This window comes from Schistocerca americana, chromosome X, assembly GCF_021461395.2.
Source record: "Schistocerca americana isolate TAMUIC-IGC-003095 chromosome X, iqSchAmer2.1, whole genome shotgun sequence".
Classification (NCBI taxonomy): Eukaryota; Metazoa; Arthropoda; class Insecta; order Orthoptera; family Acrididae; genus Schistocerca; species Schistocerca americana.
In genome coordinates this window covers 188,532,869-188,558,650 of record NC_060130.1, presented here as the reverse complement: position 1 = coordinate 188,558,650, position 25,782 = coordinate 188,532,869, and the positions used below count along the sequence as shown (strand labels likewise).

Here is a 25,782-nt window from a genome sequence, read left to right as displayed (position 1 = left end):
CTGTGAGCTTAGCCGAAGTGAGTCATGTTATAAACGCAAGGCGCCCGTGGTGGGAAGAAGATGACGAAACAGCGTACTTACACAGCATATTTTGCCGTGTGTTAAGTCACCCTTATCTCCACTCAGTAAGTTAATTTTCGTCTTTTTCCAGAGGATTTATTCTAATCTAATTACCGTCGATTTATGATAAAATGTATGTTGATGTGGTGTAATCGATAGGCTATCTAGTAACAAATCAATGAAGGGATCATATTGTTTTTAGACCAGTTATCTCTTTGAGGACAATTTTGTTGCAACAGCAAACAGACCGTTAGACGTACAGGGGGAAGCACATTATTGTTTTGTGGAAGTCGCATTTCAACTTCTACATCCATACCCGGTAACTAGTGTACAGTACTTGGCAGAGGGTACTTCGTAATGTATCGCTTATTACGAAAATGCCCCGCTCCGTTCGCGTATGAGGCGTGAGGAGAATAACGCACTGTAATTACGGTAATGTTGTCTCCGCGATCCCTACAGGAGTGATACGTAGGCTGTTGGTATATTCCTAGATTCGTCGGTTCAGGCTGGTCGTTGAAAAATTTCAGGTAGGCTATATCGGAATCGTGGGCTTCTTATTTTCAAGTGTCTGCTAGTTCAGGTTTTTCAGCATCTCGTATGGCTCGTATGGTCACACGCTTTGCTCCCCCCCCCCCCCCCCCCCCTTTTCTTTTGTAAGTTCAGTATCCCATACAGTCGTATTTGGTATGGGCCGACCACTTTTGAGCAATATTCTTGGGTGAGTCAAAAAAGTGTTATGTAAGCACTTCTCCAGTATCACACCAGTCAAAGTCTGTCACCAGGTTTTGCACTATGCCTTTGTGATCATTCGATTTCATGTCACTACAATTTGTTATACTCAGGTATTTCTATGAGTTATATGATTCCAGTTGTTAGTCATTGGTATTGTAGTCATATAGTACAAAATGTTCTGGTTCTTTGAAATGTCGATTTTACATTTTTTCTCACCATTTAAAGCAAGTTATCAATCATTGCACCACTTTTAAATCTTGTCAAGACCTGGCTGGATACTGGTGCAGCTTTTTGTCAGAGAGTGAATCTTTGTACACGGTGAACTACGACCTCACCAACAAACTTTCAGAGGTTGTTCAGGGTACCTTCTGAGTATTTTGGAATAAGAGACCCACGCTCTCCGGTTCTAGACGCTACAGTCTGGAGCCGCGCGACCACTACGGTCGCAGGTTCGAATCCTGCCTCGGGCATGGATGTGTCTGATGTCCTTAGGTTAGTTAGGTTTAAGTAGTTCTAAGTTCTAGGGGACTGATGACCTGAGAAGTTAAGTCCCATAGTGCTCAGAGCCATTTGAACCATCTTTGAACCCACGCACTCCAGCGGCTCGAACCAGAGTTACTGCGTTTTGTTTGGTTTCTTGCCGCACACACCTTTGTATCTACACTGCACTGAAAATAGTGCACAACAATGTCGACGGTATGCGCTGTGTACCTGTGAACAAACTTCTTCCATTCACTCACATTTCTTGCCGTTGACAACAGTAATGCCTACCTTCCTCTTTGCCCTCAAGCTTGCATTGAGCATTGCTTAGGTTTGTTTTCTCAGCAGTCTTAATAGTATGCTACCTGTGATACACAGCAGTACTAATACATTTATTGTTATTGATGAAGAGTTGCCTGGTATTCATCTCTTGTTTGGCATCTGTACACGCGCACCTACTAGAATATGAGTCCTTCCATGTTACAATGGCTTGCATATTACAGGATTTTTCATTGTTTGCTGGCGCTTTCAGATGAATTAACTGAGGTAACATATCGAAAAAGTCGTAATTATATTATTACTCAGCAGCCAGAGACCGTCGGTTCCTGATACCAAAATACTCAGAAGATATCCCAGAACAACCTCTGAAAGTCTGTCGTTGGTGTTCTGGTTCACCCTGTGTATAACTACATAACCTGCGAAAAATCTAAGGTTACTGCTAATATTGTCTGCAACCTTTTTCATAGACAATATAAACAGCAAGGCTCCCAGCACTCTTCCTTGGGTGAATCTGAAGTTACTTTTACATCTGTCGATGACTTTCCATTCATTATAATAATCTGCATCATCTCTACCAGGAAATCTTAACTTCGGTCATAAATTTCATTCAATACCATATGATCACACTTTCGTTAATAAGAGTCGTTATGCTACTGACTCAAATTTGTAAACAGTACTACTTTTAGATTACATGAATACGATGAATTTCGGAGAATTTCCTCCTAAAGGCGTAGGTACAAAGCAACTAGAATAGAGTGCAGTTTTGCATTAGGTTCACCCATTGCGAAAATGTAGGGGCTTTCCTGTTCTACAAGAAAGTCAGTGAAGGTAGATATACACTCCTGGAAATGGAAAAAAGAACACATTGACACCGGTATGTCAGACCCACCATACTTGCTCCGGACACTGCGAGAGGGCTGTACAAGCAATGATCACACGCACGGCACAGCGGACACACCAGGAACCGCGGTGTTGGCCGTCGAATGGCGCTAGCTGCGCAGCATTTGTGCACCGCCGCCGTCAGTGCCAGCCAGTTTGCCGTGGCATACGGAGCTCCAACGCAGTCTTTAACACTGGTAGCATGCCGCGACAGCGTGGACGTGAACCGTATGTGCAGTTGACGGACTTTGAGCGAGGGCGTATAGTGGGCATGCGGGAGGCCGGGTGGACGTACCGCCGAATTGCTCAACACGTGGGGCGTGAGGTCTCCACAGTACATCGATGTTGTCGCCAGTGGTCGGCGGAAGGTGCACGTGCCCGTCGACCTGGGACCGGACCGCAGCGACGCACGGATGCACGCCAAGACCGTAGGATCCTACGCAGTGCCGTAGGGGACCGCACTGCCACTTCCCAGCAAATTAGGGACACTGTTGCTCCTGGGGTATCGGCGAGGACCATTCGCAACCGTCTCCATGAAGCTGGGCTACGGTTCCGCACACCGTTAGGCCGTCTTCCGCTCACGCCCCAGCATCGTGCAGCCCGCCTCCAGTGGTGTCGCGACAGGCGTGAATGGAGGGGCGAATGGAGACGTGTCGTCTTCAGCGATGAGAGTCGCTTCTGCCTTGGTGCCAATGATGGTCGTATGCGTGTTTGGCGCCGTGCAGGTGAGCGCCACAATCAGGACTGCATACGACCGAGGCACACAGGGCCAACACCCGGCATCATGGTGTGGGGAGCGATCTCCTACACTGACCGTACACCACTGGTGATCGTCGAGGGGACACTGAATAGTGCACGATACATCCAAACCGTCATCGAACCCATCGTTCTACCATTCCTAGACCGGCAAGGGAACTTGCTGTTCCAACAGGACAATGCACGTCCGCATGTATCCCGTGCCACCCAACGTGCTCTAGAAGGTGTAAGTCAACTACCCTGGCCAGCAAGATCTCCGGATCTGTCCCCCATTGAGCATGTTTGGGACTGGATGAAGCGTCGTCTCACGCGGTCTGCACGTCCAGCACGAACGCTGGTCCAACTGAGGCGCCAGGTGGAAATGGCATGGCAAGCCATTCCACAGGACTACATCCAGCATCTCTACGATCGTCTCCATGGGAGAATAGCAGCCCGCATTGCTGCAAAAGGTGGATATACACTGTACCAGTGCCGACATTGTGCATGCTCTGTTGCCTGTGCCTATGTGCCTGTGGTTCTGTCAGTGTGACCATGTGATGTATCTGACCCCAGGAATGTGTCAATAAAGTTTCCCCTTCCTGGGACAATGAATTCACGGTGTTCTTATTTCAATTTCCAGGAGTGTACATTTGATGGAACAGAATGTCAAAACATCATACATTGCTTTGAAAGGGCGGCATTCACATTACCAGTGAATGGAATGGGACTTCAGCATCAATGTTTGTCAGTAAGAAAATTTCGACGTTGATGTGGATTGGAGGGGAGGGGTGGGGGGAGGGCTCGATATCATCTGCTCACGTTGGAAGTTAACATATTATAGGAACGTCACAATAGATGACGCTGGTTACACATTTTAAAACCTGTAATTCCAACACACAACATCAGAACATAATATAACAACACAACATAGATGCGCTATTAGGACGCCCAGCATCTTTCCGCTAAAACTGTCTAGTTTGTCTCTTGTTTGTCGATCCGTGCCCCAGGCCCATACACCCAACCCACTTTTTCTTTTAAAACATGGAACCCCGGGATGTTTTACTGTGCAGCCAGATCTTGTAGTGTTTGGAACCAGTCCCAGTGGGGATGCTGCTTGTGACAGCCGGTAAGGGTGAGGTCATCCACGGTGTGCTGCCCAGGAGTGTCTGGCGGTGTGGTGGGTGGTAGTGGAGCAGTGTTCTCTGTCGCCCCCATGTCTATGTGTACAAGTTTCAACTGTTCGACAAAGTACTTCGTCTCATCCACTGTGTCAAATCTTAAAAGTGTGTGGCTCCTGGTACAGAGCCTTGTATGGGTCACTGTATGGCAGCAAAAGAGGTGGACGGACCAAATCATCCTGCAGTCAGATGAAAGGAATGCTGTAGAGGAGAGGCTCTTGTATATTAAGACATTCTTTTGTCCGTGTAACAGCAATGTGGAGAGGCGTATTTGGGCCATAATATCTCAAAAGTGGTGACCAAACTCAGTGGTGGAAGCAGGGGAATAAAGCCAAAATTGGTGCAGTCTGCATTGTTGCCCAATTTATTCGAGGTGGTGGCTCTCCCTGGGTGGTCTTACACCTCCTCTCTGTGGGAGGGGGGGGGGGGGTTATGTGGCAGGGTTGCATTTATTGATGATATCACCACTCTTACTCCTCTTCCTTCCCCACTACCCCTCCCTTAAATCACTTCCCCTCCGCACTTTCCCATCCCCACCTGCACCACCTCTGCCCACCCCCACTTGAGAATTGGAGGGAGAAGACTATCTGTGCTGAGCTGTTGGAGAGGAAGGATGTAAGATACTGATTCGGGAATCGCGTTCATTTATTTATATGTGCATTACCATACTGGAAGAATTTCCTAAATTTTGGTAGAGAAACTGAACTGACAATTACCCTACAGCCTTGCTGCTTGAAATTCAAATAAATACAACTGCTTAAAATTCGTGGGGAGATAGAAATATGCTCTCATACAAAAAAAAGAAGAAAAATCGTCCCCATATAGCAAAAAACCTCCAAAATCGGTAAGTGAAACAAAACAATAATCTCGCCTACACATCGAAAAACGCTTTCTAACTGAACAATGCCTCAAAAAAATTCGAACTACAAATAGAAAAACATCCAAAAAACTTCAGCGAAAAAAACACCTGTTCTAATGACACATTGCTTCCTACAGATATTAGAATTTCGTGTCTACACACACACACACAAATCGAAAAACATCGATGAAATGCTCACACAAGAACCTAATGTTGCGAAAAAAATCGTCAACGAAATCTGTCCTAACTACACAGCGCTAAATAACGATGCTGGAACAAAACTATAAACTGCTCTATATATACAAAACAGAATGTCGTGAATGGAAAAAACGCTCCCCATTCATAAACTGTCGTGCCGTCAAAAAAGGCAGTCAAATAACGTTGCAAGCCTAAATAAGTCATGCGCTGCCACTGTTGGTCTTGCCCCACTCCTGCCATCACTGCATCTGTCGTTCAGCTGATGGGGCGGTGCTGACTGGCACGCCACCTTCGTGGGCTTAGCAGTCACTACCTCAACTAGCACAGGGCTATTGACCAGTCTCCTGCTGTCCATAACGCGATACCTGCTCGAACCTATGGCTCGCTACGTGCTCGTGGCCCAGGCTCTGGTGTGTATGTGTGTGTGTGTGTGTGTGTGTGTGTGTGTTTTCGTCCCCCACCAAAATTACTCAGCAAATGCTTCGTATCACTTAACGACTTGAATTGACACTACCTGTTTTCTAAATTTTGGCACTGAAACAGAACTTATAATTACCATACAGCCTTGCTGCTTGAAATTCAAATAAACACAACTGCTTACAATTTGTGGGACAATAGAAAAATGCTCTCATGAAAAAACAATCGTCCAGACACACACTATGTGATCAAAAGTATACGGATACCCCCAAAAACATATGTTTTTAATATTAGGTGCATTGTGCTGCCACCTACTGCCAGGTACTCAATATCAGCGACCTCAGTAGTCATTAGACATCGTGAGAGAGCAGAATGGGGCACCCCACAAAACTCACAGACTTCGAACGTGGTCAGGTGATTGGGTGTCACTTGTGTCATACGTCTGTACACGAGATTTCCACACTCCTAAACATCCCTAGATCCACTGTTTCTGATGTGATGGTGAAGTGTAAGCGTGAAGGGACATGTACATCACAAAAGCGTACAGGCTAACCTCATCTGTTGACTGACAGAGACCGCCAACAGTTAAAGAGGGTTGTAATGCGTAATAGGCAGACATCTATCCAGACAATAACACAGGAATTCCACACTGCATCAGGAGCCATTGCAAGTACTATGACAGTTAGGCAGGAGGTGAGAAAACTTGGATATCATGGCAGAGCAGCTGCTCATAAGTCACACATCATGCCGGTAAATGACAAACGACACCTCGTTTGGTGTAAGGAGTGTAAAGATTGGGCAATTGAATGGTGGGAAAATATTGTGTACAGTGACAAATCACAGTACACAATGAGCGATCCCATGGCAGGGTGTGGGTATGGCGAATGCCCAGTGAATGTCATCTGCCAGCGTGTGTACTGCCAACAGTAAAATTCAGAAGAGATGGTGTTATGGTGTGATCATGTTTTTCATGGAGTGGGGTTGCACCCCTTGTTGTTTTGAGTGGCACTATCAAATGGCTCTGAGCACTATGGGACTTAACTTCTGAGGTCATCAGTCCCCTAGAACTTAGAACTACTTAAACCTAACTAACCTAAGGACATCACACACATCCATGCCCGAGGCAGGATTCGAACCTGCGACCGTAGAGGTCGAGCGGTTCCAGACTGTACGCCTAGAACCGCTCGGCCACTCCGACTGGCTGAGTGGCACTATCACAGCACAGGCCTACATTCATGTTTTAAGCACCTTCTTGCTTCCCACAGTTGAAGAGCAATTCGGGTTCGGGGATGGGATATGCATCTTTCAACATGATCGAGCACCTGCTCATAATTCATGGCCAATGGCGGAATGGTTACACGACAATAACATCCCTGTAATGGACTGGGGTGCACAGAGTCCTGACCTGAATCATATATAACAATTTTGGGATACTTTGGATTGCTGACTTCATGCCAGGCCTCACCAGCTGACATCGATACCTCTCCTCAGTGTAGCACTCTGTGAAGAATGGGCTGCCATTCCCCAAGAAACCTTCCAGCAAAAAATGGCTCTGAGCACTATGTGACTCAACTGCCGAGGTCATTAGTCCCCTAGAACTTAGAACTAGTTAAACCTAACTAACCTAAGGACATCACAAACATCCATGCCCGAGGCAGGATTTGAACCTGCGACCGTAGCAGTCTTGCGGTTCCAGACTGCAGCGCCTTTAACCGCACGGCCACTTCGGCCAGCCCTTCCAGCACCTGATTGAACATATGCCTGGGAGAGTAGAAGATGTCATCATGGCTAAGGGTGGGCCAACACCATATTGAATTCCAGCATTACCGATGGTGGGCACCACAAACTTGTTAATCATTTTCAGCCAGGTCTCCGGATACTTTTGGTCACGTAGTGTATCTTTCATCGTTCTCTTATGAGATTCAGTGTACGGCAACTTGAATTACCATTGGACTGGGTTTTTGCGTGGCTCATCGCTTCAAACACATCAGAGCTAGACGGGAAAATCGGAGTCACCACAGCACTAAGAATTGCGACACTCAAGATCATGGTTGCCTGACGCCTACTATCCCGATACTGTTCTACATGCTGCCATAATTGTTCTGCAGTGATCCATCCCCTCTTGTGCTGCTATCGTTCGACTTAACGAACGGTCCAGGAGTATATATACTCGACAAATCACCCACTGGCCCACATTATACTGAGGTAATGTTCCCACTCGCTTCAGTGCCTCATCCAGTTTCTTCAGTTCCTTAGTATTTGCTTGCTGGACCTTTCCCCACCCTTTCGTTACCTATCTTGCAAATTCTCAGACAGACTCCCCGTTCCTGCCTCCTTTCTGGCTAATCATGTCGAATGGCGATGGTGTCTTTTTCCCATAGACAACATCAAATGCGACACCCCTGTGCTAGTTTGTAATTTGGAGTTGTACACACTAGTTATGAAGGAGAGATATATGTCCCAGTCCAAATGGTGTGCATTTGTGTAATAACTAAGCACCTTTCCATTTTCCAATGAACACATTACATCCTTCTGTTAGCTTGTGTATGAAGTGGACTACTTCTCAACTTCGTTACTTTTAACAACTGACACTACTCATTTATCAGGTCCAACGTGGAGTTCGTCTCCTTGTCCATGATTATTGTGTCCAGCACCCCAGTCTGCAGTTTCCACCTATTAACCCATAGCTGTGCGATTCTGACTGCTTGTTGGTCCAGTGTCAGCACCATCTCGATGTAACAATAAAAACAATCTATTATGGTCAGCACAAAACGATTATCGGCTGGTGTTTGGATGAATGGGCCTAACACATCCACCCCAATAAAACTAAATGGTTTCAGTGCTTCAGTGCTTCTGTCAGTTTCTGTAACAGTACCCACTTCAGATTTGTCCATTGTGCACAATCCACACAATTTCTGACAATTTCTGACATACTGCTCGACATCTTTCTTCCCTCCCTTCCAATAGCACTTTTCCACTACTTTCCAATTCGTCGACTTGCATTCCCCATGGACCGATAAGACGTGATCAAGCATCCAACATAGTATTTCTTGCATCAGCTCGACTGGCACCACCACCCATGGATCTAATTTCGTTTTTTACACAATAATCCATTATGCATGATAAGCTGCTGTATTGCCTATGCTCTTGGTTGGCACTCTGTGCTGTTTGCCATTCCCCAAGATCCTGACCTAGTGCTTGTGCTATTGTTATTTTCCTGCTTAACCCAGCTGCATTTCTAAGCTTCTTCTCTGGTTTGTGAATTACTTCATATGCGAACTAATGCTCAACTTATCAGTCTACTGGATGGGTCATTCAAACTTAGTAACCACTTGAAAGCAGCGTGGTCCATCACTACCTTGAACTTCCTTCTGTACAGGTAACACTGGAAGTATGTTACTATACACACCAAACGAAGCATTTCTGTTCCATTGCAGAGAAATTTCTCTCTGCTCTGTTCAACTGTCTTGATGCAAAGGTGTTCTTGACCATCGACATTTTGGCTCAAAATGCATCCAAGGGCATGACTCGATGCATCACATGACAGTATAAACTTTTTCTGAAAGTATGGAAACACCAACACCAGACTCAATGTTAATTTTTTGATTTCGCCAAATGGTCCCCAACATTCCTCTGACCACAAAAGCGTAACATTCTCCTTCAGTACCTGCATAAGTCATCTTACAGTACCGGCAGACCTGTCAACGAACTTCCTATGATAATAATTATCATTGCAAGTCTCCGAAAAAGCTGTGATTGTTTCTGGTACTGGAAAATCTTGCACTGCTTGCATTAACCGAGGATTAGTCCTTACACTATCCTTACTTATCACATGGCCTAAACAGTTGACTTCTAGTAGTGCAAAGTGACGTTTCTCTTTACTTTGTGTCAGATGAGCTGTTTGTAACCTCCAGAATACTTCCCTCAGTTGCTGCTTATGCTCCTGTGTATTTCTTGAAAAGACAATTATGTTATCAAGATACACCAGACACTGATGTGGTTTCAATCGTTTCAGCTCTTTGTCCAATAAATTCTGTAATGTTTTCGGTGCATTTTTTTACCCAAAAGGCATCCTATATTGATAGTGTCCCCAAGGTGGTGAAAACGCCGTTTTCGATCTATCCTCCAGAGCCACTTCTAGTTGACGCTATCCACTCCTCAAGTCCATTTCAGAGGAGTACTCGTATTTCCCTAGATTATCTGTCTCTGTGGTGCTAGGAATTAGGTATGTATTTGTCTTGGTCTTGTTATTCAAATGGCAGCAATTACAACAAAAGTGATACTTCTTCGAGCCATCCATAGAATTCTTGGACACAATCACAATTCCCACCCCTCTCCAGGAGCTACTACTCTCTTCTACTATACCACCAGCCAATTGTTGATTTATAAATTCCTTCAAAACTACTTGCACTGATCATGGTATTCTGTATGCCCAGGTACGCACTGGTGCTTCATTCCGTTTGGAACCCTGTGTTGTGGTACTGGTGAAGCAAGCAACAAACTTTGCAGAAAAAACAGATCCTGATATTCTATCAACAAGTCCTCCATCTGTGTGTTTTCTGTACCCTTTAAATGCTTCAATTTGTCACTAAATGCAGTCCTAGCAGCATCCTGTGTCCTCTTGTAGTCTACAACCTCTGTGTGGCGGTCTCCAATCTGGCCAACGATCTTCCCTTCAACAAATTAACCTCGTCAGCGCCAAAATTATCCACACTGACTGACACTCCCTTGCCTTCATCCCTCTCTTGTCTGCGAGTGTGGTTCTCCGAACAACATGCTGCATTAAATATCTCACTATCGTCCATTGGTTCCACTGCACAAAACATATCACTTGGTAAGTTAGTCTCGACAGTCACCCATAGTGACTTCCGGTGCCACTTGATACAGAATTTTGCGAATTAAGCTTCAGTGCCATTGTTTGCAGTCTAAGTGGATTACCCTGTATATTAGGTGCTCCTCGCTACAGATTCATTGCAGAGTCAGTTATCCAGCACACTGCTACGGACAAGAGGATGAGTAAGAATCGTACAAATGCAGATTAATAGGATTTCACAACTAGACCACAATCATACTAAGCAGTTTGTTACACAAGTCAGAAAAACACTTAGAACGACTTCTCTCTCATTTGGTGACAAAACCTGCAGGTGTCTCGAAGTAATGACTCCACATGCCCCTTGTTTATGGGCACAACAAAAAGATTCATTAACTGAACGTCCCAGTGAGGTCCATTGTTAATTATATGGGCAGTCCTGCATACAGGCTCTGCAGTAAGTTAAATGAAACTGTAGTTACTAACTGTGTGTTTGAGCGACAGTTTTCAGTCAAGAAAACTTATGATCTGGATATTCAGATACCTGATAAATACATAGGGACTTTGTAAATTTATACGCAAAAGTTTGTGTAAATTAAGTACGAGGGCAGTTCAATAAGTAATGCAACACATTTTTTTTCTCGGCCAATTTTGGTTGAAAAAACCGGAAATTTCTTGTGGAATATTTTCAAACATTCCCGCTTCGTCTCGTATAATTTCATTGACTTCCGACAGGTGGCAGCGCTGTACGGAGCTGTTAAAATGGCGTCTGTAACGGATGTGCGTTGCAGACAACGGGCAGTGATCGAGTTTCTTTTGGCGGAAAACCAGGGCATCTCGGATATTCATAGGCGCTTGCAGAATGTCTACGGTGATCTGGCAGTGGACAAAAGCGCGGTGAGTCGTTGGGCAAAGCGTGTGTCATCATCGCCACAAGGTCAAGCAAGACTGTCTGATCTCCCGCGTGCGGGCCGGCCGTGCACAGCTGTGACTCCTGCAATGGCGGAGCGTGCGAACACACTCGTTCGAGATGATCGACGGATCACCATCAAACAACTCAGTGCTCAACTTGATATCTCTGTTGGTAGTGCTGTCACAATTGTTCACCAGTTGGGATATTCAAAGGTTTGTTCCCGCTGGGTCCCTCGTTGTCTAACCGAACACCATAAAGAGCAAAAGAGAACCATTTGTGCGGAATTGCTTGCTCGTCATGTGGCTGAGGGTGACAATTTCTTGTCAAAGATTGTTACAGGCGATGAAACATGGGTTCATCACTTCGAACCTGAAACAAAACGGCAATCAATGGAGTGGTGCCACATCCACTCCCCTACCAAGAAAAATTTTAAAGCCATACCCTCAGCCGGTAAAGTCATGGTTACAGTCTTCTGGGACGCTGAAGGGGTTATTCTGTTCGATGTCCTTCCCCATGGTCAAACTATCAACTTTGAAGTGTATTGTGCTACTCTTCAGAAATTGAAGAAACGACTTCAGCGTGTTCGTAGGCACAAAAATCTGAACGAACTTCTCCTTCTTCATGACAACGCAAGACCTCACACAAGTCTTCGCACCCGAGAGGAGCTCACAAAACTTCAGTGGACTGTTCTTCCTCATGCACCCTACAGCCCCGATCTCGCACCGTCTGATTTCCATATGTTTGGCCCAATGAAGGACGCAATCCGTGGGAGGCACTACGCGGATGATGAAGAAGTTATTGATGCAGTACGACGTTGGCTCCGACATCGACCAGTGGAATGGTACCGTGCAGGCATACAGGCCCTCATTTCAAGGTGGCGTAAGGCCGTAGCATTGAATGGAGATTACGTTGAAAAATAGTGTTGTGTAGCTAAAAGATTGGGGAATAACCTGGTGTATTTCAATGCTGAATAAAACAACCCCTGTTTCAGAAAAAAATGTGTTGCATTACTTATTGAACTGCCCTCGTAATTTCTCCGGTAAGATTGAATTTCATTACACATATATGCTTGTGTGTGTGTGAGAGTGATGACTTTTTAAGATTGTTGGAACTACACTTATGCTCGTAAATTAAGGATAATGCTGATACATGGTGAAACAACGCTCTGGTGGGCGGTTTGCGGGTTTAAATCACCTCGGTGTATGACCATGCAGTGCATTTGACCCGCAGTCGTCGCACGGTGGCGCTGGCAGCGGTCGATATACGCAGAAGTGTGTTGGTGCATGTCAGAGTACAGTGCAGCGAGTACGTGTGCAGACGTTTTCAAACGTACTAATGGTGACTGTGTGTTGAAAATGGCTCAAAGAACACATATTGATGACGTTATGAGGGGTAGAATACTAGGGTGACTGCAGGCTGGTCAAACACAGCAGGTTGTAGCACGGAGTACTGCAGGTAGCCTTGCTCGGGACCTTACTGCAGTCATTGGAACAGTTGTCTCCAGACACCCACTCTACAGACGACTGAACAGACATGGTTTATTCGCTCAGAGACCTGCAAGGTGCATTCCCCTGACCCCTGGTCATAGGAGAGCCTGTAAAGCCTGGTCTCAAGAACGCAGTACATGGTCACTGGAACAGTGGTCCCAGATTACGTTCACGGACGAGTCCAGGAACATTGATTCTCGCCGGGTTTTCATCTGGCATGAACCAGGAACCAAATACCATCCCCTTAATGTCATTGAAAGGGACCTGTATGGAGGTCGTGGTTTGTTGGTGTGGGGTGGATTTATGGTTGGTGCACTTACACCCTTGCATGTCTTTGACAGTGAAACTGTAACAGGTCAGGTGTATCAGGACATCATTTTGCACCAGTATGTCTGCCTTTTCAGGGGTGCAGTGGGTCCCACCCTCCTCCTCATGGGTGATAACACACAGCCCCACTGAACTGCCATCGTGGAGGAGGATGAAACAGAAGATATCAGGTGAATACAGTGGCCTGCTTGTTCTCCAGACCAAAACCCCATCGAGCACGTCTGGGATGCTCTCGGTCAACGTATCGCTGCACGTCTTCAAACCCCTAGGACACTTCAGGAGCTCCGACAGGCACTTGTGCAAGAATGGAAGGCTATACCGAGCAGCTGCTCGACCACCTGATTCAGAGTATGCCAACCTGTTGTGCGGCCTGTGTAAGGGTGCAGTATTATCATATCCCACACTGATGTCGCGGTACATGCGCAGGAAACAGTGGCGTTTTGTAGCACACGTGTCTCGGGACGGTTTTCTCTACTTATCACCAATACCGTGGACTTACAGATCTGTGTCGTGTGTGTTTCCTATGTGCCTATGCTGTTGCTGCCAGTTTTGTGTGGTGCCACGTTGTGTGGCACCACATCTGCAATTATCCTTAATTTATGAGCATGAGAGTAGTTCTGTCACGTAATAGATTTTCAAACCGCATGATGAGTTAGCAATGGGATGTTGCCTCTCAGGAGCACTAGCTCATATTTTTGTCAATCATTTAGAAGAAAGTTTTCTACACAATAACAGGAATCAAGTGGTTTAATTTTTTTACTTACTGTTATCGCTATGTTGACAATACACTTTTATTATTTTAATGAAGAGAATGGAGGGTTAAAGAGAATTTTTGAGGCATTCAGTATTTTATGTTCCAAGTTACGCGTTACATATGAAAGTGAAGTAAACAATAAAATTAATTTCTTGGATGTTGCAGTAATGAATAGTAATGGAAGTCACAGGTTTGCGATCTATAGGAAGCCAACAGCTACTGATGCTATTATCCCATATCATTTTGCCAGATATAAAACTTGTTTCTTTTATAGTTTGGTCAGCAAATTAGTGGATTTCATTAGAAGCTGATGAACGAGAAAAAGGAAATCATGTATTTAAGAATGGAGTGTTCAATGATGGGTTTCAGCCTGAATTAATTAACTGTATATATTAAAAGACTTCTGATTTGCTACATGAGATTTCTTTAGAGTGTATAAAAAGTGACAAAAAATTTTTCCAGTATGAGTTACATTGGCCCACTGTCAAATGATGTGGCACATATTTTTTCGCAAAATTAATTTGAATGCAGGATTGAGAAATAACGACATGTTACCAAAGTTGTGAACCCATTCAGTGGAACAGTCTGACTCACTGCGGAAATCGGGCAATTACAAAATAACCTCTAGTGATTTTCAATTCAAATACATCAAACTGGGAGAACTTTCAGAGAAAGATATGGACAACATACTTCCCTGCGTGCTCTTAAACATTTGACATTCAAAGAACATTTGAAGGCAATGAAACATACTGTTGCATGAATTGAAGAGAATGTAAAAATTTTACACTTCATAGGTAAAGGAGGTACAATGGGCCTCATAGACGATTTTACAGTTTATATCCATTCCCAAAAAGAACGTAGTTGTTTGCTGAATGAACAGTGTCAAAGATCTACCCATTGCTTGACAGTCTTAAAAATTTTTTGTGGACCATAAACTGTGGCTTGTTCCTTGAAGGTTTGGAATTACCCTGATATAATAATCAGTACATATCGTTATCAGGAACTGTACAGACATACTGTAGTCTCAATGTATTGAGCCATGTAGTTTTGATGTGAACCGTTACGAATTTCCACTTGCTGCTTTCTGTTATTTTGGCTACTGTCTTTTGGGTTTCATCCACATAACACATAGATGTGTTTTCAGGTTCCCTCCTTATGGTACTTCGCTACTCTGAGAATGTGAGATACTATCACTATGTTGATGTTTCATCCCTGCTCTTAGCCTCGATGTCTTTTTATCGCTTACTTCTAGTAATATGAATAGGGTGATATTCTTATTCAGTTACGATATTCCTTGTACACACTATTGTTTTCGATTACTGTCACCAATAGTGATATACACATATACTTCTACCTTTGATTCTGACCAGCTTTACTGAGTATTCACTGACTCATGTCTTCAGATGTTTTGTTTTGAGTGTTACTCCAGTCAGTTGGTAGTTAGTGACAGCAGACACAACATCACGGTTACAGGTACTTTTGGTGTTTTCACTTGATGGTGGTTATTTCAGTTGTGCCTTCCGGTGTTTCATGTGTTTTTGAGTAGTATTCTATGGAAGTCGTTCGTAGATGTTGGCCACTGATGGGACCGTGTATATGTTCAGAGTTCACTCCCTCAGCATCAGCTAAAGTGAGCTCCTATGTGCTTTCGGTGTTGTTGCGCGTCTTTTGCATATGGTTGTACGTCTGATGTGTAAGTGTTGGGGAGGGTTTTCCTGCATCGACTTACGCTTTCTTGCTAAAGTGTCATGTTAATTAGTGTTTCTCTCTTGTTCTCATATTAGAGGTGTGCCATTTATAGTGGTGGGTTGTTATGTTGTCTATTACACTCTGCCTTATGACTGTGCAGTTACTGTAACCCTTTTTTCTCCGTTCCCTCCCTCCTTTCACCCACTTCCTGTTATTTATACGCAACAGACATGTTTCCTTTTATAACTGTCATAGCATGGACTATGTACATGCCACTAATGCAGTCCTGTTAGTGACTGTTTGTTTCATAATAAATCTATTACTGGACTTATTTTGTGTTATCTGATTATGATTGGTGTCATTCAAGACATATGGACTGTAGCGTATTTTTGAGAGTTTCTTGAGTGAGGATCTGTGCCGATGTGTGTGGTGTTGTCATTGGGCTTTCGTTACATGCTTGGTGGTAGCCCAATAATTATCTCTAGATATAGTTGAATGTCTCGCTCTTTTTGAAATGCAATTATTTTAGTCATATGTGACACATTTAGTGTGTCTGCACCACTCTTTAATTTTAGATGGGTTTGCTTTTACTTTCACTTGAGTTCCACTGGAAATTACTTACGGCATTGTCAGTGGTTTTATTTGTACTATTTGAAGGTGCCTCGTTGATTACTGTCACGTGTTCATAGTATTACATTAAACAGCCATATTGGAATTACTTATAATTTCTTACTGGCATGTTATGTGGCCTTCTCACTAGTTAATTAATAATGTAGTTGTCTTTTGGATGACGTGTGTGGCCAGTATCTCTCACTTGACATTTTGGTTTACATGAATGTTTATACTTTAAATTTTTTTTGTATATGTTTCCATACATATGAGAAATTTTTTTCGTGATTCGTTAGTCAAAAAACTTGTCTGATACTCCATGAACTGATATTGTTGAGATATCCATTATGGTGCACTGCAGCCTTGCAGGCTAGTACCACCCATTTTGGTAAGGTATAATGTAGCTGTTGAGGATGCATCTTCTAGAGTGTACAATTATTACAGAGTATCTACCTTAACATCCTTTTGACTGTCCTCTAGCTTGACTTGTCTACCGTTGTGTAGCCTTAATGTCTCGGATGTTAGCTGACTTTATAATATATTACTGTCTGGTATGTACCAGGCTACATAGGTTGTGGTAAATTCAGTATAAGTTGTTTTACACCGTTACATCACTTGCAACATTGCTCAGTCATGCATGTTGGCTCTATACAGATATTTAATGTTTTTGTTTTTCTTTTACGATATGAATATTTTCTTCACATGTCCATACTATACATGACTGTATTTGGCACAGGATTTATGGATAGGTCATATTTAACATGCTTCTGCTGTCCACTTTCTCTAGATAGAACTCATTAGTGAGTTTGTATATACTATTGAGGAGAATGCAGTATTTTATTTGCATCCAGTATGTCTGGTTAACTTTTCATGCAGTTTACTATTGAAATATTTTTGTGTTCCTTCATAGATAGATACTGATGAGGTATCCTTTATTTTGTACCACATCCTTGCAGAATAGTACTGCTTTTTGGTATGGTATGATGTGCATGGTCTGGATGTACCTTCCAGTTGGTATATATAGTACAGAGTAGCCACCTTAACGCTCCCCTGTCTATGCCCTAGTTAGCCTTCCAGCCTTAATGCCAGTGACATTTGATGACAGTTCATTGTATTATTGACTGGTTTATTACTTGGTTACACAAGTTGTACAGAGGTTGGTGTAAGAGATCGTCTTACACCATTACACCTTGTTACAACATTACCCAGATGTATGTATTGGTTCCATGCAGGTACTCCATCTTTTATTTTATGACAGAAGTATTATTTTCACATGCCCAGGTCATCTTTGACGATATTTGATACAGGGTATATGAATAAGTCATATATATTTCTTGTATTTTGTGGTTGTTGATTACTTTGTGTAGATAGGATCAGTGACTTACAAACAGATTAATAGGTATAATATGATTTTCATCAGTATCTAATTCTTCTGTGCAACATTGGGTACATGTGAAGTTTTTTGACATTTGATATTACTGATAATTTACCATGTATTCTACAGATACTATATGTTATGTGGAAGTATGTTATTAGTTTTTGACATTTGTGTGGCTCAGGTAGTAGTTCTCGTGTGCTATTTGTTTTACGGCAGTATGCAATACATGTACGGATTCACGCTTGAATGTTCAAAATATGGTTCAAATGGCTCTGAGCACTATGGGACTTAACATCTATAGTCATCAGTCCCCTAGAACTTAGAACTACTTAAACCTAACTAACCTAAGGACAGCACACAACACCCAGCCATCACAAGGCAGAGAAAATCCCTGACCCCGCCGGGAATCGAACCCAGGAACCCGGGCGTGGGAAGCTTGAATGTTGTTCACTCTGAATAGTATCTTGTGGGGGGTTTCCATACATTCTGTACATTTTATGATGTAGGTGGTTTTCGTTGTTTTGTCCTTTTGACATGTTTTGGGCACTCATATTATTCATATGACGTAAGTATGCTCTTGTACAGTTTGCACTTCAGCAGTTTTTGCTTTAATATGATATACAAACATATTTATTTTGTCATTTTCATCGCTTTTCCTCCATTGACACTAAAGTTTTATTGATACCATCTTTTGCAAGGGATACTTGTACATATATATGCATATGTTGTTCATTCTGAACATTATCTTAGGTTCTGTATTTTCTCTGTCCTGTATGACATAGATGATTTCTTGCATTTGGTTTTATGACCTGTTCTTCGACATTAATTTTATGCATAGGACATAAATATGCACATATACGGTTTTCAATTCTGCATTTTATAACTTTGATGAGACATATATATATATATATATATATATATATATATATATATATATATATATATACACACACTGTCATTTTGATAGCTTTACCTGTTCTGACACTTAGAGATTGGCGATGCTGTTCTTTTGTAAGGCCTACTTGCACATAAATGCATATTTCTTTGGTTTGCTTAGTTCTGATGTTGAAGTATCTTTCATATATTGTGCATTTTCTACAGCTATTTTTACAGGCTGGTAGATTACTTGAGGATTTTGCAGTTTAGTATATCACTGTACTGACCAGTTTATAACCACAGAATATTTAATTAATAATTTTATTAATAAAATAGCTCATTTCTATAACATATAGAGTGAAAATTTGTTGTGTTATACTGTATTTAATTCTATTTTCAGTATGTGACAATAGATGTATCTGCTGGATTTTATCAAACGATTACTGTAAATTCACTTATGGAGTATTGTCCTTGATTCTTATACTGTTTCGAATCTGTATTTGCATGGTTGGTAAGTTGATTGATGCTATCATTATTGTTTATGCATATAGGCCTGAAGATGGTGTACTGAATCACTGAAACTGGTTGCCATATAGTAAAATAACATCAAAATAGATGACTGCATGCGTTCCATTTTATTACCTAAGTGAACACCTGAAGTCCCATTGACCATTGATCACTAGGAAAGTCATAAAAAAACATGATTTTAGTGAGCTGTTTCACTACGCTATTTTAGTATTTGAACCAAGGGAAATGGAGATGCTCCTAATTTATCTCATATTTATTTTAATCTTCTCTTGTAAGATACAATCCTGAGATGCTATAAATAAATTAAAGCTTCGGTTTCGAATTCTGTGTTCTAAAAACACAAAGAATTCACTTATTCCTTACCATAAATTGAACTTTAAAAAATGTAGAAAGCTGTAATTTCCACATATTTATAATGTCAATAAGTAGCTTAATGTGAGGCTGAAACTAGATGTGTCTGATTTCTGCTGTTAAAATTAGACATTTGAATATGTAGTAGGGAGAAAAGTATGGTGGATACTTATGAAATCTGGCCTTCGTCCCCACTACTTGTAGTGATATGATTTGTTGCCCTACATTAGAAAGTTTACTCATGTTTGGTGAATTATGCTGCAGACACATGCCTGACCTGGCATGAAATATAATGTTCTCCGCTAGAAAAGCTATAATATATACTAGTCACACTACCTGTGTCAATACTGTGCAAAATAGTTCAAGTTTCACAACTGGCTAACTACGAAATGAGCGAAATTCGTTGAATGAAAACTCCAGTATATTATCACTTTTTATTTACACGTAGCTACAACCGAGTCCATACTCTATACAGTTGGTTATACAACTTTCACACATTCAGGATGATCACTCTGTAGGAATCAATTTAAGCTTTTCACCCTGAGCGTGTTATCAGAAATGTGTTTTATTCTGTTCTCTTTCCTGCCTGTTTCCTAATACACATGGACTTGTCAAATGGCTAGTTATTCATGGATTTCTAAATTCTGTATTTTATATAATTTTGCGAATGTCTAAAAATGCTATGGATAGGGAATTGAAATTAAAATGGTAGCAAGCTATGTACACTATGAAATGTTGGACGAAGTTTTATTTCATTTGATGCATGGCAAAGGCGGAATTTAATTTATAATAATGAACATAATATTTCAACATTGGTATGTTGTTGACACCACTTGGCTGGCTTCTGTTGGTTGACTCAGCCAAGAAATTTCTGTCATGTAGAAGCCATGACTAATCACATGTATGAAGCTAGCTGTTATATCATTTATCTGTGAGCATTGTGCACTGCTACACCACCTAATCTGTGTACAATTTCTCGTGAGTGTAGCCTTAAAAATATGCCATTCTGTTGTTATACAGAATAATATTTTAATAAGTCATTGGAGATTATTCAAACTGGGCAGCATACTTTCTACATAATAAGTATGTGCAAATAAAACTGTTTATTTGTGACTTTGAGTGACTGAAATTGTCATCCAAGGAGGTACTCTTGATTCATTAACAATAATTGTTAGACATCCATACATGCTTTTGAACTAAGTCTCAACATGTGATTCCAGGTTCACAGGAACACAAGTGTGTCCACACCACTATTTTCATGCAAGATGGGGTGACACCACAGGCTGCTTGCCAGGCGAAAGATTTGTTTCCAGATGCATCCAGTAAAAACCAAATCATCTCTAGGCAGTTTCATGCTTGTGGCCATCCGGACCCCTTAACCTAAATCCATGCCACTTCTGGTTGTGGGGGAAACGGCCTTGCTGCATTGGATACACCGGTTGCCGTGAGATCACCGAAGTTAAGCGCTGTCGGGCGTGGTCTGCACTTGGATGGGTGACCATCTGGGCCACCATGCGCTGTTGCCATTTTTCGCGGTGCACTCAGCCTCGTGATGTCAATTGAGGAGCTACTCGACCGAATAGTAGCGGCTTCGGTCAAGAATACCATCATAACGACCAGGACAGTGGTGTGCTGACCCCACGCCCCTCCTATCCGCATCCTCCACTGAGGATGATACGGCGGTCGGATGGTCCCTGTAGGCCACTCGTGGCCTGAAGACGGAGTGCTTTTTTGTTCTTATTGTGGGGATATCTGAGAGTTTGTGTCTATCATGGATGTCCCCCAAGTTTTCCTGATCTAAAGGGTAGCATACGAGGACACATTGGTCTGATTACACCAGATATGCCGTGAGCAACTTTCAACCATGGTGTGTTATGGATGCAGCATGTGGCTGAGTCAGAGGACAAATTGAAGACATTTTGTAACTTGTGACCATATTCTAATAAACTTGCCTAATAAACGTCCCAGAACACCATTATCATGTGTTTCATCGATCCTCCGCTGCCAGCCGGCGTGGCCGTGCGGTTCTGGGCGCTACAGTCTGGAACCGAGCGACCGCTACGGTCGCAGGTTCGAATCCTGCCTCGGCCATGGATGTGTGTGATGTCCTTAGGTTGGTTAGGTTTAATTAGTTCTAAGTTCTAGGCGACTGATGACCTCAGAAGTTAAGTCGCATAGTGCTCAGAACCATTTTTTGATCCTCCGCTTTTCCTGCATGGACACCACATTCTAGCTGCTCACAGCGCCATATTTTTACTTGGTGGCAGAAAGTGTGACTATTATTTTTTTCAGCATACTCCACGAGCACACTGATTAGTGAACATGCCTACAATGTTTCAGCATTCTGCAATGTATACAGCCCGAACTGCAGCACTTGGAGCACTGTCAGTTTAATTATAACCCCCCTAGTACATGTGGCATAACAGAACATTATTAGGCTCTTCTACACACACACACACACAGCTGAGTACCTGGCGATGTCCAGGTATATATTTATTCCGTCTTCAATTACTCCATTTTCTCCTTCTCCCTGTCTCTGGCCCCCTTCTCTCCTCCTGTCCTCTCTGTCCATCTTCTCCACCCCCTCTCAATGTCTACCTCCTCCACTCCTCACTATCTACCTATCTATCTGCCTTCTCCTACTCCTCTCTCTGTCCATTTCCTCTGCCGCCTCTAATTCCATCTTCTACCCCCCATCTCTTTCCCCATCTCTGCCTTCTCCTCCTCCCTCGTCCGTCTGTCAATCTCCTCCTTTTTCAAATGAGTAAACAGTCTCAGTTACAATTTTGTAATTGTTTATTAATTTCAATTACGCGGCTCACGTGATTAGTGCAACATCAGTCTGGAACGATAAGGAAATAAATTACAGCCCAAACACGGGAACCTAGCGAGCAGTGGATCTAATATCGTTAAAAGGTGAATGACTTTAAAAACCTTTAAAATTCTCTTGGCTAGATGGAGAAAGCGTGTAGTATGGGGCCCCTTTGTCACATAAAACGGCAGTGGAAAGCACCTTTGTGTATAAACAAGAAGTTTACGCAGGGGAACCGTAAAAATAGGTAAAATATATAAAAAACGTTGAGTATGACCCATTAGGCGGGGTACAAATAAAATATGAAAGTTATAAGAAAGAAGATACCCTGCAATTAAAACTCAACACTCTAGAAGGAAGAGCCGATGTCAACGGCAGGTACTACCTGCAGTGGGGTAGATCGATCTCTGATTATCCATTAAACAATCTGTCCGCCAACCTGGATAAGTTTCAGGTTGTCTGACCCTTCACTCTGCGATGGTAGATACCGATATACCCGATAAAAGCAACGTAACGAAAAGTCAGCTAAATACCTACCACGCGAAGGCCACATAACTCCAGTCCACAGGCAGCATCTGAAAGTTAGTTAAACTAACGGGCGTTTGGGATTCTTGCTTGACTCATTTGAAAAGTCTAAAATTTCCTGTAAGCTGGTTTATTATCTTTAAAACACAGAAAATGACTATCAAATACTTATTTAGCATCCCAATGCTAATTATGCAATGGTATATGCTGTCTCTGTAACAAGTTCACACACAAAAGCAGCCAGAAGACATTTAGTCCGACCCGATGTTTTAAACGTCCTAAACAGTCACTGACCCACGACTACTTGCGAGTTGACAGCCATTCGCTCAGAAGTATTCTTGCACAGAAGTGCTAGCCATAACGTCTCGTAATCTGCACAAAACACGTCACGCGGAGTTTATGTACGACTTGATATGTTCACACGTGAAATTACCTAAAACAAATCACTCACAAAGCTGAAACTTTCTCAAAATACTCAACACTATAGTCGCTTTTCATCAACTACACGAGAGCCGATAAAACGCGCGGATTTCTTCATTTTCTTACAATTTGTCAGCGTGGTTTAACATTTGTGTTTACCGGAACACGGCTCCCGAACGACTACATCGACTCATAGATCTGAGGCACAAAGCCCTACTCAAATGCGCGGGAAACGCGGAATTCCTATTGGCCATTATATTAATCAGCCAATCAGAACATCTCGAGCACTTCTATACTAGCGGTATTTCTAATGTCAGCCAATCACATTATCACACGTAATTTAGACAAGAAATCTTGTAATTCCGAAACTAAATAAAATTCAATGAAAACAAAATAGATTCCTTTCCACAAAATAATATAGTAATAAACTTAATACTCAACGCCGCCTCTGGATGCCCGTCCGTTAAAAAAACAAGCTCACTGCGACATAGGTCAGAAATTTCCCTATTAAACAACTTCCTCACGCTCACATTTACATAGTTTTAATAAAATATCACATTCTCACTTTACGTATATCCTCCATTCACTCTCTGTCTCTCCAAATCACTCACACAACCAAAACACAATGAAATAATAATTTTCCAATGTACTGTTAATTATGTCAGGCATATGTGGTAATGAAATTAAAGAAAATTCCAGAAAAGTAGATTATATGAATCTATCCTCTTGGTTGCAGTTTCAATTGGTACTAGAGATGAATACATTACAGTATCTAACTCGGTTTCGCACTGCCAGCACGGTTTTTATGTATTCTAGGTAAAAATCTATATCTCCGAAAGTATGGAAGTTATTGATTTGAAATATTGATAGTGTGGTAGTGTTATCCATATAATTTGGTATGCTAAGTATGAAAAAGATCGATTAATTTTTAATAGTACCTCTCCAGATTCATTGACAGTTGTTGTTGTTGTTGTTGTGGTCTTCAGTCCTGAGACTGGTTTGATGCAGATCTCCATTGCTTCTCAATCCTGTGCAAGCTTCTTCATCTCCCAGTACCTACTGCAGCCTACATCCTTCTGAATCTGCTTAGTGTATTCATCTCTTAGTCTCCCTCTACGATTTTTACCCTCCACGCTGCCCTCCAGTACTAAATTGGTGATCCCTTGATGCCTCAGAACATGTCCTACCAACCGATCCCTTCTTCTAGTCAAGTTGTGCCACAAACTCCTCTTCTCCCCAATTCTATTCAATACCTCATCATTAGTTATGTGATCTACCCATCTAATCTTCAGCATTCTTCTGTAGCACCACATTTCGAAAGCTTCTATTCTCTTCTTGTCTAAACTATTTATCGTCCATGTTTCACTTCCATACATGGCTACACTCCATACAAATACTTTTAGAAACGACTTCCCGACACTTAAATCAATACTCGATGTTAACAAATCTCTCTTCTTCGGAAACGCTTTCCTTGCCATTGCCAGTCTACATTTTATATCCTCTCTACTTCGACCATCATCAGTTATTTTGCTCCCCAAATAGCAAAACTCCTTTACTACTTTAAGTGCCTCATTTCCTAATCTAATTCCCTCAGCATCTCCCGACTTAATTCTACTACATTCCATTATCCTCTTTTTGCTTTTGTTGATGTTCATCTTATACCCTCCTTTCAAGACACTGTCCATTCCGTTCAACTGCTCTTCCAAGTCCTTTGCTGTCTCTGACAGAATTACAACGTCATCGGCGGACCTCAAAGTTTTTATTTCTTCTCCATGGATTTTAATACCTACTCCGAACTTTTCTTTTGTTTCCTTTACTGCTTGCTCAATATACAGATTGAATAGCATCGGGGAGAGGCTACAACCCTGTCTCACTCCCTTCCCAACCACTGCTTCTCTTTCATGTCCCTCGACCATTATAACTGCCATCTGCTTTCTGTACAAATTGTAAATAGCCTTTCGCTCCCTGTATTTTACCCCTGCCACCTTCAGAATTTGAAAGAGAGTATTCCAGTCAACATTCTCAGAAGCCTTCTCTAAGTCTACAAATGCTAGAAACGTAGGTTTGCCTTTCCTTACTCTATCTTCTAAGATAAGTCGTAGGGTCAGTATTGCCTCACGTGTTCCAACATTTCTACGGAATCCAAACTGATCCTCCCCGAGGTCGGCTTCTACCAGTTTTTCCATTCGTCTGTAAAGAATTCGCGTTAGTATTTTGCAGCTGTGACTTATTAAACTGATAGTTCGGTAATTTTCACATCTGGCAACACCTGCTTTCTTTGGGATTGGAATTATTATCATCTTCTTGAAGTCTGAGGGTTTTTCGCCTGTCTCATACATCTTGCTCACCAGGGTGTAACATATTGCACGCAGCACTAGTCAAGTACACCGTTCGGCCGGCCCAGTAGCCAGCGTAAGCTGTGCGGGCTTGAGAACCAAAATCTCCTCACAGCACCACGGCAAGCTATGTTTTCAATGCAAGGTGAC

The 25,782-nt window shown here is 42.4% G+C and overlaps 1 long non-coding RNA gene across 1 annotated transcript in view; it reads left to right on the top strand.

Annotated features, from left to right (window-relative positions):
• The first annotated feature begins 31 nt into the window (after positions 1–31).
• Positions 32–25,782, top strand: part of LOC124556508 — a 226,979-nt gene continuing 201,228 nt past the window's right edge. Inside the window, exon 1 of the long non-coding RNA XR_006968613.1 lies at positions 32–125. This is a non-coding gene — a long non-coding RNA (uncharacterized LOC124556508). The remainder of the gene's footprint in view (positions 126–25,782) is intronic.